Source organism: Triticum urartu, chromosome 2 (assembly GCF_003073215.2).
Source record: "Triticum urartu cultivar G1812 chromosome 2, Tu2.1, whole genome shotgun sequence".
NCBI classification, from domain to species: Eukaryota; Viridiplantae; Streptophyta; class Magnoliopsida; order Poales; family Poaceae; genus Triticum; species Triticum urartu.
This window is the reverse complement of record NC_053023.1, coordinates 203,549,108-203,566,179: the sequence shown is the minus strand read 5'-3', so window position 1 is coordinate 203,566,179 and position 17,072 is coordinate 203,549,108.

The following is a 17,072-nucleotide window of genomic DNA, read 5'->3' as shown; positions in this document are numbered from 1 at the left end:
TCTTCAACTGTTGTAGCTTCAACTCTTCTAATGCATGGTGAAATCCTCTTTACTCTGAAATGCTCATCGATTGTCCGATATCTTGTCCTTCTTGGAGCGGCTTCAGTTGATCATCCGTGTGGTCAAAAGGGAAAGGGGTATATTCTAACTATTTGAGGTAGGAGAGGATATTTGATAAAATCAGAAAAGATGAGAAGTAATGGATTCTTTTGAAAATAAAGTTTTAGAGATTTCCTGTCCTAGGAGCTTTCCGATTTCTAGGGTCACGTTCTATAGTCAACATGTGCTCTGATACCATATCTGTAATGACCCGACCTCAGACGGTCAAGCCTCTGTGTATCTGTGCCATCCCTGGATCAGTATGCTGGCGCACACAGTACATCAATGTATATATCGAAGTGCAATCACATGTGTAAATAGCGTAAAACTGATATATACCTCGTAAGTCTCAGCGGAAACAATCAATCGGGTGTGGAGTCCCATCAACGCCATCGGCAGGTTGAGTGTAGACCGTAACCCAACCAACGAAACTCACTCGTCGTATAAAATCCTGCAACATGATACGTTGCAGTCAGGTAGGTCAGTACATTGAATGTACCGGCAAGATCACTGTAAGAAAAACAGATGATAAACTATACTATATGCAATATGGCTTTGTGGCTCTGGCTCTGAGTTTTGTTTCCACAAAAGCTGATTTTATTTTCCCTACAACAAAGGAATATCAGGAGTATGTGCTACAGAGTTTTCTATCATGACATGGTTCCGCCAGCCGATGTCTCATAGCCCAAAATCATCATAAGTTGCCCACAATTAAGTTATCAGTCCGGTGTTGAGAGTTCCGAGATAGATCCAAGTCCAGAGGCTCAAAATGTCCGTAACCGGGGACACGGCTAATCGATTAGGTTTTAACCCTCTACAGAGGTTTGTACACTTTACCCGCAAGATTCGATCCCTCCCTTTTCGTCCTCGCACTTCATGATGTTTGAGAACAGGATGATCGAAACATGGTCTTCCGAAGAGTTCCCCTGACCACTGTCCGGTGCTCATCCAACCCTACCATAGTTCTACATCTGCTAGCATCGTCCCAGCCAGAGTCACCACTAAGGTCAACCAAGCCAGAGCCCATAGTGACTTGCGGTTGCACAGGTAAGCTTCCGGGCATGAAGTATTCTTCCGTCTCTTTGAGTCTAGGTGAAGGTTTCTGTCTATGCAAATGGGGTTTTATTGTTTGGTAACGTGATATCAGTACCAGCCCGTTTGTGACATGTCTGATTAGAAAAGTTTGCAAATATTAAAAAACTATTTATTGGGAGAAAAGTTGTGACGTGTCTGTTATTTGTTTCCTAAAACAAATTTCACTAATAAGATAAATCAATTGATTTAGATAAGTTAGGAAAGTTAGATTAAAATGTATTATTTGTTTCCTGAAAAATCGTTATTTGTTTCCTAAGACAAATTGAACCAATAAAAGAAATCGATTGATTTGCATAATTTAAGGAAGTTGGATTAAAATGTATTATTTGTTTCCTGAAAATCTGTTATTTGTTTCCTAAGACAAATTGAACCAATAAAAGGAATCGATTGATTTGCATAATTTAAGAAAGTTAGATCTGTGATTTGTTATACATTATAAAAGTTCTGGTTCTAATAAAGAGTGGAGAGAAAAATAAACCGATGGACCAGGGTGGGAGGGGTGGTGGGAGAAGAGACGAAAAAAACCAGCGAAAATATACCGCGGACCAGGATGGGAGGGGATGGTGGGAGGAGAGACGAAAAAAACTCGGCGAAAATAAACCACGGAGATGATTCACCAACTCGTTCATTAGAAGTAAAGACATGGCTAACTGCAGGCCGAATACTTTTCAGAAAAACACTTCTAAATTATGTAAATATACTGTATATCTTGTCGTGCAAATGTACGGGCCACCTCGCTAGTTAAGAATGATACTATAACACTGAAGAACCGTGGGTCTTCAGATAAGGCAGTCATAGGGCCGGTGTTATATGGATCCAACACAAATGGTGTTTCCAATATTAGTGGAGTTGAATATATACTACAGTACATAGTACTACAAGGGCCTCGGATGATAATACATGAATCGTGAAGCAGGCTGTGCAAATTAAGAGATAACAGTCGGTCACACTGGGAAGAAGAGATGCTATATGTGCGCATAACATGTACTTTCTTTGTCCGGAAATACTTGTCATCAAAATGAATAGAAAAAGATATATCTAGAACTAAAATATATCTAAATACATCCTCTTTTATTTATTTAGATGGTAAATATTTCCGGACGGAGGGAGTACTAGTAATTAATTAGGCTAACCACTGCTGGGTGCTCGCATACGTGGACAGAGACTGCAACTGCCAGCGTGTGAAACCTAGCTAGTCCTGTGGTGGAGAGAAGACCTTGCCCAAAGCAGCCGAAGCGTAGTGGCGGTGTTGAACAGGACGGCAACGAAGCCGAACGCCGAGGAAGCCAGGTACATCGGACAGGCCATCGACCGCAGACGCTCGCAGTACAGAATGTGACCCAGGAACAGAACCGACGTAGCTCCAGCACAGCTCGCGCCATATGCGAGGAGCATCACCAGCTGAAACGTAATTAAAGAAACACATCCGCGCTTGCATGAATTAGTCACGTTATAAGGAGTACGTACTTGGAAACGGTAGAGATTACGGAAGAGATCACTACCATGTCGCTGAACAACATGGGGGCAATGCGGTCCAGGTGGGGTAGTCCAAAGTAGAAGCAGATGGCCTGGTACAGCATGCGCATCGAGGTCCAACTCAGCTGCATCACCATACTGCCCTTCAGTACCCTGCATTGTATGTACTCTTGCATATGTCAGACGCAGCCTAGCTAGGTAATGTACGTACGTGATAGACTGATACATGCGAGGAGGGGACGAGATTAGGGCATCTCCAGCCGTTGGTTCCCCCAAGACGCATAAAAATCGCCCCCTGGGGTGAGCCGGCGATACAATCGGCGCTGGGGGCGGTTTTGCGCCCAGTCGTCGCCCTCAGCTCGCCCCCAGGCGTCGAAATTGGCCCACTTTGCAGCCTAATTTCGGCGAATAAAGGGCCCATATGGGCGAGAATAGGCCCATATTCGGCGTGGTTTCGCCATGTCTCGACGTTCAATTATCAACACAATTATTTCTTATCACATATTTCATCACAAAAAAATCAAATACTTCAACAAAATAATACAACAACAAATAGTTCAATACAAATTATATAGTTCAACAAATAAAAACTCGTATTTCATCATACGGCGTCCCCCTTGAGCCTCCATAGGTGCTCAATCAGATCTTTCTGCAGTTGATGATGCACCTGTGGGTCTCGGATCTCCTGACGCATACTGAGATAGGCAGTCCAAGTTGCCGGTAGATGGTGATCAACTTCGGCTAGAGGCCCCTGCCTGTAGTATGGTTCAGTGTCAAACACTGGGTCTACTTGCTCGCTCTCGATGATCATGTTGTGTAAGATGACACAGCAAGTCATAATCTCCCACATTTGATCTTTGGACCAGGTCTGAGCGGGGTACCGAACAACAGCGAATCGAGATTGGAGCACACCAAATGCCCGCTCGACATCTTCCTGCAAGCCTCCTGAACTTTCGCAAATCAGGCGTTCTTGCCTCCTGCCGCAGGGTTTGAGATCGTCTTCACAAATGTCGACCATCTTGGATAGATGCCATCTGCTAGGTAGTACCCCTTGTTGTATTGGTGCCCATTGATCTCGAAGTTCACCGAGGAGAATGGCCCTCAACGAGCTTGGCAAAAACAGGAGAGCACTGCAGCACGTTGATGTCATTCTGAGTTCCTGGCATACCAAAGAAGGAGTGCCAAATCCAGAGGTCCTGTGTGGCTACCGCCTCAAGCACCACACTGCAACCGCCTTTGGCGCCTTTGTACATCCCCTGCCAACCAAATGGGCAATTATTCTATTTCCAATGCATGCAGTCGATGCTTCCAAGCATCCCAGGAAATCATCTTGCTGCATTCTGGGCTAGGATCCGAGCAGTGTCTTCCGCATTGGGTGTTCTCAAGTATTGTGGCCCAAACACTGCCACCACTGCCCAACAGAACTTGTAGAAACACTCTATGCTGGTGGACTCGGCCATGCGCCCATAGTCGTCGAGTGAATCACTGGGAGCTCCATATGCAAGCATCCTCATTGCTGTCGTGCACTTCTGGATGGAGGTGAATTCAAGAGCGCCAATGCAGTCCATCTTGCACTTGAAGTAGTTGTCGAACTCCCGGATGGAATTCACAATCCCGAGGAAGAGCTTTCGGCTCATCCCATAACGGCGCCGAAATGTTTTCTCGCCCTGAAGTGGAGCATCGGCGAAGTAGTCGGAGTAGAGCATGCAGTAGCCTTCGAGACGATGCCGGTTCTTTGCTTTCACCCGCCCCGGCGCCGAGCCACCTCGCCACGGCTTTTCATTGCTCGCCAGCAGCTGGGCGAGGGCGGCGAGCACCATGAGATGCTCTTCTTCCTGGACGTCGGCCGCGGCTTCCTCCTCCAGCAGCGCGGCGAGCTCTTCCTCGTCATCTGAGTCCATCGCCGATTCAGGCAAAACGTCGAACACCTTGCGCTCGGTGGGCGTGTACCCGCCGCTAAACCGCGCCTCCGCGGCCGGAAACGGCGGCCGGAAACGCCCAGCTGCTGTGGGAGGGGCTGCCGCGGCGAAGCGCTGCTATTTTCCGGCGGGGAATGGCTATCTAGCGGAGTAGGGCGGCGGCCGTCGCCGGGATATAGCTAGTGGTGGCCGAGGGCGCGGGGGGTGCGAGGCGAGTTGGGGGAAGAAAACCTTGACTTTTCCCCTGTCGGTGTGGGCCAGGCGTGCTTTTCCCTAGCACCGGAGCCCCTAACTGCTCCCCAGCGCGCCGGGTTCGGCCTGTGACCGCCGGGCAGAAAAAAGGTCCGAACCGGCGATTTTCGGCGTCCTGGGGGCGCGACTGGACCGTTTTTTCGGCGCCGGCACCAAAAAAGTGGCCTGGGGGCCTGTTGGGGCGCGGCTGGAGATGCCCTTAGTTTGTACTGACATGACAAACGAGAAGCGGTGGCTGTCCGGCGCGGCCATGGCGAGCACAAACGCGGCAGTGGAGAAGGCGATGCAGCCTAGCCTGGTGACCACGATGTAGAGCTGCATGTCTTGGTCGCTGGCACTGGCAGAGGAGATGTGTTAATCAACATAACAGAAGGAAACATTGGTAGGAACTAGCTAGGAGGTGCATATCCATAGAAGATACTAGCTAGCAACGTTGTCCAATGCAGACATGCTTAATGTAACTCAAAAACGAAACATTGGTACGAGTCTCGACTGTAGATCTAAATAACTACTCCCCGTCCCCGTAGTAATCCCCAATTGACGAGTGTTAATTTGCAGGCTCTCCGATAATTTGAAAACCTATACAGTGTCGTCGTTTAAAGCATCGATCGATTTGCCAAAATGCAAATTGTGTAAGTGACGGGTTAACTAAACATCGTTCCTCTTCCATGAACTTGCCCTTCCTCTACCTCTGTCCTCACTCCTCACCATCCAGACATCCAGTTCCGAGGGTGCAGGCACAACTCGGGCGAGAAATGCCCGTCTCCTCAATCCAGTTCCGAGAGTGAAGGAAGGAAGTAGGCAATGGTAAATTGAAGGGGGAGATTGCGGTGGAGGTAGAGGTGCGTGGAGGTGGCGCAGGCCTGACCCGAGGGCTTGGCGGAGGGCGAAGCTAATTCCAAAGGTTCCACCCGAATTGATCTACCCATCACCGGCGGATTTGATTTTAGAGAACACGTCGTGAGTAAACTGGCAAAGCAACTAGCAAGGGACGAACCTATATGAATTGTGCCAATCCGACTGAGTGAATTGCAAGAAACCACCACATTTGGGACTTCTCTTGCAGAAAACAATCTGGTCACTAATCTTTTGCAAAAGCCACCGCGCATTCAGTAAAAGTTTTGCAGATTGCACTGAACCTGTCATTTTGCACGGTTGAGGGTGTTTCCGACAGATGGGGCCCAATTTGGGTGACGTGTCCTAACGGACGCGCGGACGGCGTCGTTTGGTCCAGACCGACGCGGTCTGGTCGCGCCGGACAGACCGACCACCCGCACCCGACCAGACCAGACCTGTCCCTCCAGCTCCAATCCATGGCGACGACGAAACCTGGCGGCGTGCACGGCGGCGGCGCAGTTGCTACCGGTGGGGATGCTCCGGGCGGCGGTGCTGGAGATCCACCGGAGTTCTGCGGGAGCTCCAATTCCTCGAGCGCGCTGCCTCTTCCCCAACCGTCATCACCGCCAAAGTCGTTGGAATACGCGGTGGCTACTGCGTTCGCCCAGGCGATGAAGACCAATCCGACGGGCAGCCAACATTTTGCCTCCTCCTTCGGCGGTGTGGAGTAAGTCATCCTCCTCCTTCTTTGTCATTTCCCCGATTGGCATTCTAGGGTTAGGGTTCTAGGGTTAGTTAGTGTTCTTGGGTAAGTGTAGTACGGTTAGGGTTCTAGGGTTAGGGTTAGTGTTATATGATATCCTCTCTGTCACATGATTGGTGGTCTCACAGAAATTAATTTTAGCATGAGTAATTTGACAGAAATCCTCTCTGTCTATTGTTTGATCAAATACTGGTCTTCATCAACTTTAGTATTGTAAATTGACTCAGAAATTTCCGTTGCCACCAATTTTAACACTGTTAACTGTTTTTTTCAACTTATTAATAGGGCTATGAACTGGCCCATTTAACATCAATCTGACCTCTTATCAATAATTTTAACATTGTTAAATGAATTATTTCATCTTATTCTTATACCTGTTAACTGACCTACTTAACAGCAAAATTAAATGACTTTTATCTGAATTTGTAGCTTGGATGATGAAGAATGGGAAGGGACGTTCCATTTCCTAGACAGAGATAACTTGGAAAGAACAATATGTTTATCAGACATAACCTTCTGGAATCTCATTGCCCTAATAGAGGTAGAAGGCTATAGTTCAAGGGATTTTATGTATTATGTTATAGATCCAGGAGTTTGGGTGTCAGGAATGGAAGAATTAACTGATGATGACAAGGTGGAAGAAATGTTGGATCACATAGCTAGTAAAGGAAAGAATGTTGTTAACATTACAGTTATGAGAAGTGATGCACCTATACCAGTTGATTTGAATATTGGTCATGCTTATGAAGAGCAGGTTCCTTTGTCAGAAATAGGTGTACCAGTTGTCTATGATGTAGACAATTCAGGAGTTCTTTTCCCCAGTCCAAGTAATGAGCACAGAGGAGAGCTCTTGTTTGTTGAAGCGAAAGGGTCCGAGTGAACCTGAGTTTGCTTTGTACAATGGTAATGAGAGGCATGAGTATTTCATGCAGACAGACCAAGAGCAAGAGCACATTGAGCAGATGATGGAGCAGAAAAGAAATGAAGAAATTCAGAGGTACAGGAGTATAAGATACAAAGAGAGAAGTACAATGCAGCAAAAAGAAAACTCCCACAGCTGCTTGCTGAGGAGTTCACTGATAGTGAAAGTGAGGATGAAGATCTAGAAGATGAGGACATATTGGCTATGTTGGAGGCAATGAAGAGGCATAGGGATGATCCACTATATCACTTTGAAGGAGACACTGATGTAGAAGAGCTATATGGACCAGATGAGGAGGAGGAGGAGGAGGAGGAGAATGAAGGAAGAGTTGAAGAGGAAGGACATGAGGAGCCACTAGATGAGGGCTTGAGAGGAGGAAGCAGTGTAGGAGGAAGCAGTGCAAGAGGTAGCAGCAGCACAGGAGGAAGTAAGAGGAGGCGGAAGGGGCCAATAACAAGATCTCATGCAAGTTTGGATCAAACCATAGAGCAAGACTGGGCACCTTCATCTGATGAGGAGAGCAACCCAGGTGACTTAAGTCAGGAAGAGAATGATTGGGCTCAGCTTCCACCATTTAAGCTACCGAATGGTAGGAAGAGTAGGGCCAAAAAGAATAAAGTTAGGGTTTGGTATGATGAGAAGAGGGAAAACCCACAAGAACAATTTGTCAAGAACTTTGTTTCCTAGATGTGCAACAGTTCAGAAGGGCACTGCTTACATTTCACATCTCACAAAACAGGAACTACTCATTTCATAGGAATTGCTCAGATAGAGTTATTGTAGTTTGCAATACAGATGACTATCCTTTTTTCATTGCTGCTTCCAAAACTGCACATGAGAAGACATTTTGCATAAAGAAAATGAACTTGTACCACAATTGTCCTGTTGTTGGAGAGAGAACCAAAGTGACTGCTAGGTGGTTGGCACATGAGTGTGAGCAACAGTTAAGGTCTGACATAAACACACTTGTCCAGGCAATAATGGACAATTTGAAGAAAAAACATGGAATTGAAGTGTCCATTCACATGACCTACAGGGCAAGGAAAGCAGCTAAGGAAGTTGTCCAAGGAGATCAGAGGGCACAATACACTAGGATAAGGGATTACCTCCAAGCTGTGCTGGATACCAATCCTAGAAGTAGATGCATTGTTACAACAAAGCATTTGAAGACTCATCCTAGCATAAACCATAGATTTCATGGCTTGTTCATGTGCCTCAATGCTTGCAAAGAGGGCTTCCTAAATGGTTGCAGACCCTTCATAGGTACTTGCATAATTATTTTCCCAACATCTTTCCCATTACATTTGGTTATGTTTGGTACTAATGTGTTTTGTTTGGTTTTAGGTGTTGATGGTTGCTTTATTAAGTTGACAACAGGGCAACAAATATTGGCTGCAACTGGAAGAGATGGTAATAACAACATCTTTCCTATTGCATTTGCAATTGTTGACAAGGAAGACACTGCTAGCTGGTCCTGGTTTCTAACCCAGCTCAAGTATGCTCTTGGTGGTGAGTCAGGAAAGTATGACAACTACACTATCATATCTGATAGACAAAAGGTACCTCACACATCATCATTCTTATATTTACTGAAGTTTTACCATGCTTAGTACTATCAAATTGTTTGTTGTTATACTATATTTTGAACACTAGTTATTTAAACAGGGCCTTCTTAAAGCCATAAACAATGTCTTCCCAAATTGCCCTCAAAGATACTGCCTTAGACATATTTATCAGAACTTTGAAACAGCTGGCTTTAGAGGTGAAGAGTTGTGACGCCCCCGATTTAATCGTACACTAATCATACACGCAAACGTGTACGATCAAGATCAGGGACTCACGGGGAGATATCACAACACAACTCTACAAATAAAATAAGTCATACAAGCATCATATTACAAGCCAGGGGCCTCGAGGACTCGAATACAAGAGCTCGATCATAGACGAGTCAGCGGAAGCAACAATATCTGAGTACAGACATAAGTTAAACAAGTTTGCCTTAAGAAGGCTAGCACAAGCGGGGATACAGATCGAAAGAGGCGTAGGCCTCCTGCCTGGGATCCTCCTAAACTACTCCTGGTCGTCGTCAGCGGGCAGCACGTAGTAGTAGGCACCTCCGGTGTAGTAGGAGTCGTCGTCGACGGTGGCGTCTGGCTCCTGGGCTCCAACATCTGGTTGCGACAACCAGGTAGAAGGGATAGGGGGAAAAGAGGGAGAAAGCAACCGTGAGTACTCATCCAAAGTACTCGCAAGCAGGGAGCTACACTACATATGCATGGGTATCAAATGGAATAAGGGTATCATATGTGGACTGAACTGCAGAATGCCAGAATAAGAGGGGGATAACTAATCCTGTCGAAGACTACGCTTCTGGCAGCCTCCGTCTTGCAGCATGTAGAAGAGAGTAGACTGAAGTCCTCCAAGTAGCATCGTATAGCATAATCCTAACCGATGATCCTCCCCTCGTCGCCCTGTGAGAGAGCGATCACCGGTGGTATCTGGCACTTGGGAGGGTGTGTTTTATTAAGTATCCGGTTCTAGTTGTCATAAGGTCAAGGTACAACTCCAAGTCGTCCTGTTACCGAAGATCACGGCTATTCGAATAGATTAACTTCCCTGCAGGGGTGCACCACATTCCCCAACACGCTCGATCCCATTTGGCCGGACACACTTTCCTGGGTCATGCCCGGCCTCGGAAGATCAACACGTCGCAGCCCCACCTAGGCACAACAGAGAGGTCAGCACGCCGGTCTAAACCTATGCGCATAGGAGTCTGGGCCCATCGCCCTTAGCACACCTGCACGTTGCGTACGCGGCCGAAAGCAAACCTAGCCTAGTGGCGTTCCAGTCCAATCCGGCGCGCGCCACTCCGTCGCTGACGTCACAAAGGCTTCGGCTGATACCACGACGCCGGGATACCCATAACTACTCCCGCGTAGATGGTTAGTGCGTATAGACCAAATGGCCAGACTCAGATCAAATACCAAGATCTCGTTAAACGTGTTAAGTATCCGCGAACGCCGACCAGGGCCAGGCCCACCTCTCTCCTAGGTGGTCACAACCTACCCTATCGCTTCGCCACAAAGATCCACACAGAGGGCCGTTGGGACAAAGGTCCTTTCAGCCCCCAATCCGTGAATCACTCGCGGGTGCTCCACAAGCCGACCCGACTTTAGTCACCACTTGTATCATGTATGAAGTATATAGTATATACCCGTGATCACCTCCCGAGTGATCACGGCCCGATAGTATAGCACAGCAGACGGACAAGAGTGTAGGGCCACTGATGGAACACTAGCATCCTATACTAAACATTTAGGATAGCAGGTAATGGTAACAACAGTAGTAGCAAGGACAGGCTATGCATCAGGATAGGAGTAACGGAAAGCAGTAACATGCTACACTACTCTAATGCAAGCAGTATAGAGAAGAGTAGGCGATATCTGGTGATCAAAGGGGGGGCTTGCCTGGTTGCTCTGGCAAGAGAGAGTGGTCGTCAACACCGTAGTCATACTGGGTAGCAGCGGCGTCGGTCTCGGTGTCTAGCGAGAGAAGAGGGGGAAGAAACAATAAATATAATGCAAACAAATGCATGATGATGCATGACATGACAAAGCGTGGTGCTAGGTGTGCCCTAACGCGGTACGAGGGGGTACCAGTGAAGGGGGAAAACATCCGGGAAAGTATCCCCGGCGTTTCGCGTTTTCGTGCAGAGGAGCCGGAGGGGGAAAGTTGCGAGTTGGATAGGTTAGGGATGCGTGGAGGACGAACGGGCTGCGTATCCGGGTTCGTCTCGTCGTTCTGAGCAACTTTCATGTACAAAGTTTTTCCATCCGAGCTACGGTTTATTTTATATTGATTTTAAAAGATTTAAAACATTTTAAGTATTTAATTAATTAATTTAATCAACATTATCCAGAATAGTGTCTGCTGACGTCATCATGACGTCAGCATGACGTCAGTAGTTGACTTGGTCAACCTGACAGGTGGGCCCCGTTCGTCATACTCTGTTTTAATTAACTAACAGTTAATTAGGTTAATTAGTGATTAGGTTAATCTAATTATAATTAATTAACTTAATTAATTAATTAATATTTTATTTATTTATAATTTCCTTTTTTTTTTAATAAACATTCTTGGGCAGGGGCCCACTGTCATTGGGCCAAAGGGCCACAGCGGGTTCGGGTTAGCGGGCTACCGCCCGGAAGGGGACGAGGCCACGGCCACCGCCGGTGGCAACCTCCGGCCGAGTGGCCGCCGACAGCTGCGGCCAGGGGAACGGGCGGTGCAGGGCAGGGCGGCAGGGGAGGCAGCTGGGCGTGCGGACGGCATGGGTGGCCGCGGCCAAAGGCAGGCGGGCGCGCGACAGAAGCAGCAACACGCATGCGGGAGGGGAGGCAAGGCGCGGGCGGCGCACGCACAGGGCGTATCCGGGACGCGGCCAACGAGGCCTCAGCAAGGCAGGGCACGGGCGGACGTGGTCTGCGCGCGGCGAGCGCGAGCGCGCACGCGGAGGAGGAGCGGGGCCGCGGTGAGCGGAGCCACGGCGTGGCGGAGCGCGAGCGCACGGCGGTGGCTGCGGGGAAAAGGGGAAGGAGGGGGCCTCACAAGGGGTTGCAGGGCACCGGGCAGTGGGGCGTGGGGCGGGGGTCGGAGATGAGGCGGCGATGGGGAGGCAGGCCGGCGACGACGGGCGAAGACGCAGGGGATGGGCGCCGGCGTCGAGGTGCGTTCGGCCGGCGCGGGATCTGGCCCCTCCCCGATCCAGTCGAGTGGGGCGCCTGGGAGGAGGCAGGGGCGGCGTTAGACGTGGTGGAGGTCCGCGGCGGCGGGCGTCGTCAGGGAGGCGGGGTGGTTCGATCCTGATCCAATCTGGATCGGGAGGTGGGAGAGGTGGCGTCGTGGGGGAGTGGGGCGACGGGGTGGGTTAGGGTTTGGTGGTGGGGGGATATGGGGAGTGAGGGTGGCCGGTTGGGCCGGCCTGGTGGGTCGTGGCCCAGTTGGGCCGGGGGCTGCTGGGCCGGAGCCCGGGGGTGAATGCTTTCTCTTTATTTATTTTTTTTGTTTTTATTTTTCATTTCTCTTTTATTTTAGTTGCTCTATATTTTTGGTTTAGTAAAATATGAAAATAGCTCCAAAAATAGTGTGTCAAATTAATCCACTGTTCTAAGAAGTTTTACCTCAGAATAAAAATAGTTTAGTATTTGGTAAACTATTTTAGGAGTATAACTAATTGTTTTGATGTTGTTTTAATCACTTCAGGGTATTTAAATATTTTATAAAGATGTTTTTACTCCACCAATAATATCCATGATTTATTTGTCACATTAAGAACATTTTAGTTTTGACTTTTGAAAACTTTAATCGTTTGACTTGATTTTAAATTTGAATTCGAACCGTTTTTGAACCATTGCGAGATTAATAACAGTAACCGAGGTGACGTGGCATCATTAGCGTGGAATTACTGTAGCATGATTACCCGGGCGTCACAATTCTCCTCCACTACAAGAAATCTCGTCCCAAGATTTAGGAGCGGTTATAAGGGGAAGGGATCTGGTTACGAAATTCTAAAAATTCTTCTCGGTCATAGTTGCTCTTCTCGAAGAGGTAGATCCATTACATTGATGTCTTCGGTCCTCTGCTTCAGGTCATCATGATGAAGTCATCGTCCTTCCTTTAGGACCTTCACCGAACTTACGAAAGGGTGAGAAGGAAAACTGTATATGGATGGATTCTAACAAGATCGAGCATCAGACGGTTAACTCAGGGAAGAAGCATAAGTTTCTCTCGATTTGAAACTTAAGATGATATCGAGAGCAAAGTAAGAAGGTACCATGAGAAGTTTCAAACGGATAGGCAATCGTTCGATGCCTAATCAGAAGGTGAAAGGGTTTCAGGGCAACGAGAATAGGTATTGCGCCTCATACCAGAATAGATCACTAGACAGGTGGTCCGTGAATTACATACGAAGTCGAGCGTGAGGAACAACCTTGGGAACAGGTGGTGTATAGGAGAGTCAGGTTTCGATCCTGGGACCTGTGGGTTATGGGCCCACCATGTGGGATAAAAGTAGGAGGGGTGACATCTTGCATGGTCACGATAGCAAGGCATGTCAGAGGCTAGTCTGTCAGTTATGTCGGCAACAACATCGATACCAAGGGCGAGGGATGAAGAGAACCATTTTCCCGCTCGTTGAACGAGGCGGACCAATAGGCAAAGTTCTCGTCCATCGGTGGTTACCGAGATGCTATCAACAATGGTAACAGGGTCTTACTGACAGAGTTGTACAACGAGGTGCTTACTAAGCAGGGAATTATCACTGCTCAGTTAAATCAGATTACAAGAAAGCTTAACAAGACAATGGAAAGGAAAATGTGATTATCAGTTTTAACAGAAGAGTGGAAAGGAAAATGTGCTTTAAACACATAATTTAGGGATATATCCTTCCCAAGGACAAGCAGAGCATGATACCCGTGGCAGGATATCATGTAGAAAACCCTTTAAGTAAGGGGAGAGAAATTTCATGACATTACCCATACAACGGTGTTTGGATAATGGTTAAAGAAAACTTAGCATTGCGCTTTCAATGCTCTTTTGAAAATTGGAGTACCACAGACATGCTTCGAGATAGCATAGACATGGTCAACAGGTGAAGATCAGACTTTGGAAACACAAAGGATCCATCAGGAATAACTTATAGAATAAGTCTTACAATTTCCTCATGAAAGAATGGATAACCTTACTGAAAAGGAACCTATAACCATAGGGCCTTTGGCCGGGTGTGCTAAGCACGACATCCTGGGTATAAAAGATGGTAATACTCCAAGGTAAAGAGGAACAGATGTTGGATAGCAAGGAACTCAAGGTATAACACCAAACACGAACAGGCTTGTGTTGGTGGGAAGGCAATAAAGTGATCGACGACAATAAAATTCATCGAGGGCAAGGATGGTATTTCTCATCATGAATTCAATTGATATCCTGGACGAGACCAAAATGTTGATGATGATCACAACACAATTGTTGAGAGATTTCATGAAGGTGTTATCGGTCGGCGATGACATCAAGTCAAAGGAATGATGAAGCGAAAGGTTATTGGAACCACGGTTACGTCACAAACTCGGAATCAAGTTTGTTGTACAAGGCGAAATGATAAGACGAGGAAAGTCGATGTAAGCTTAGTTCATCGTCGAAAGGTTGTGCTCCGGGAAGAAGGACCAGGTAGCATAGTTAAAAAGTTGCACGATAATGATATAGCCGATCAGGCTAGGAATAACTTGAAGGGTTATTAAATCATAAGCAATGAAAATTACTTAGAGTTATTGAATCGTAGTGCGGAATCGGTTCACTTAACGGTGTTCTCGAGTGTTTAATAACTCAGGGCCCGTGAAAAATTGGAACCAGTGAGAATGTAGCACTTGATTGAAGAACCCATAAGAAGTTATGCAGTTCCGTGATAATCTTGAGATACCAGGGGGTAATACTCGACGACAAATCAAAGTAGAGGTTGGACTGGGGTATTACCCCGTAGAAGACAAGTGCTTAAACTTGCACGAGAAATGTTATTTAAAGGAGAACATGGTCGGAACCACGATTGAAAAAGGCCAGATCCCAGATATCAGAACTTATACCCAGGAATAATTAACTCAAGAGAAGCTTTAATGATAAGATCCACATCGTGTCCATGGGCATGAACACAAAGTTCAAGGTCGACTCCCACTTCTTCAATGTATAACCTTCCGTTCACTTTTCGCCTTGATAAACGCATTATGCTGAAAGTTTTATCTGGTGAAATACCAGATGAGTATGACTCGTGAAAACTTCCGAGTTCACACATATAAAGGAAGGTATAGGTTCAACCCGTCAGGGTGTCGTGGAAACATATACCACAAACTTCAATAGTAAATACGACCAGCTCGAAAGCAGAGCATGGTTGGCCAAGCAGATGATACAATTTACCAAGGGCATTATGTATCAGGTAAAGAACTCACAAGAATTTTGGTTGTGAAGGACATTGTCGGATAATAACCAAGCAAATGGTCTCGCGGACCACAAGGAACCTGATGTGAGTATCGATACTCAATCAGAAGGGAAAAGGAATGCAAGGTATCCGATTATAGAAACCATTAACTAATTAATTCAAATATCAAATGCAAAGGAATTGTGATTTCTAAATCAAGGGATCAGAAGCAAACGCTCTGATTAAGGATGGATAAGTTGAGTAGACTTAGGGGTACAACCGACGGCAATTCGGTTGGTCGAGAACCAGTTCATGTTTAAAATGATGTCTGAGCCGGAAGGATAAATCCTGAGGATTGCAAGCATTCACAACCATATTGGATCAAAGACCCAAAATGACAATGACAAGGGATGCCAATAATGATTACAAGACTTATGGGATTAACCATAATGCAAGCAAGCAAGAATTTCAAGGGCAATAAGCTGCTAAGGATTTTCGGAAGATCGAATATTATTTCGAAGACCTTAGTGAAACACATAAACAACTAGGGATGAGCAGATACTCGATAAGGGCGAGATATTATCCGTAGGGGTATTCAGGTGGCGAGGAACTGCAAGTCAGTAGGCACAAAATATTCTCGGAGCAATACAGAGAATTTTCGGTGTATCTTGTAATAACAAGATCAATGGGATTTGAAAGGGCAAGTGGATGTAGTTATCCTTAATGATATAACAGTGGTAGGGAATTTACAAAGGCGATGGGCACAAAGTCTCGAAAGAGTAGCAGAGAGTAACTACGAAATCTTCTGGTGCAGCAGGCGATCACCTGGCCTGAATGGGGCTCTTCGGGAGGAAGTATTTTCGAGAACCTAAAGTTAGATTTTAGCAAAATCATTTAACCCGAATAGAAGAGAGATCAGAGTCCCAGAGTATAGACGAGGAATAAAAGATCATAATACCACCCAATCGCGACGTGGGCCCATGGGCCGCACAGCCATGTTAGTAAAACATTTTTCATCGACTAGACTCAAGTTCGGCCAAGGAGTGTGGAAGGGGGATTCCTACAGGCAGTCGGCTCTGATACCAACTTGTGACGCCCCCGATTTAATCGTACACTAATCATACATGCAAACGTGTACGATCAAGATCAGGGACTCACGGGGAGATATCACAACACAACTCTACAAATAAAATAAGTCATACAAGCATCATATTACAAGCCAGGGGCCTCGAGGACTCGAATACAAGAGCTCGATCATAGACGAGTCAGCGGAAGCAACAATATCTGAGTACAGACATAAGTTAAACAAGTTTGCCTTAAGAAGGCTAGCACAAGCGGGGATACAGATCGAAAGAGGCGCAGGCCTCCTGCCTGGGATCCTCCTAAACTACTCCTGGTCGTCGTCAGCGGGCAGCACGTAGTAGTAGGCACCTCCGGTGTAGTAGGAGTCGTCGTCGACGGTGGCGTCTGGCTCCTGGGCTCCAACATCTGGTTGCGACAACCAGGTAGAAGGGATAGGGGGAAAAGAGGGAGAAAGCAACCGTGAGTACTCATCCAAAGTACTCGCAAGCAGGGAGCTACACTACATATGCATGGGTATCAAATGGAATAAGGGTATCATATGTGGACTGAACTGCAGAATGCCAGAATAAGAGGGGGATAACTAATCCTGTCGAAGACTACGCTTCTGGCAGCCTCCGTCTTGCAGCATGTAGAAGAGAGTAGACTGAAGTCCTCCAAGTAGCATCG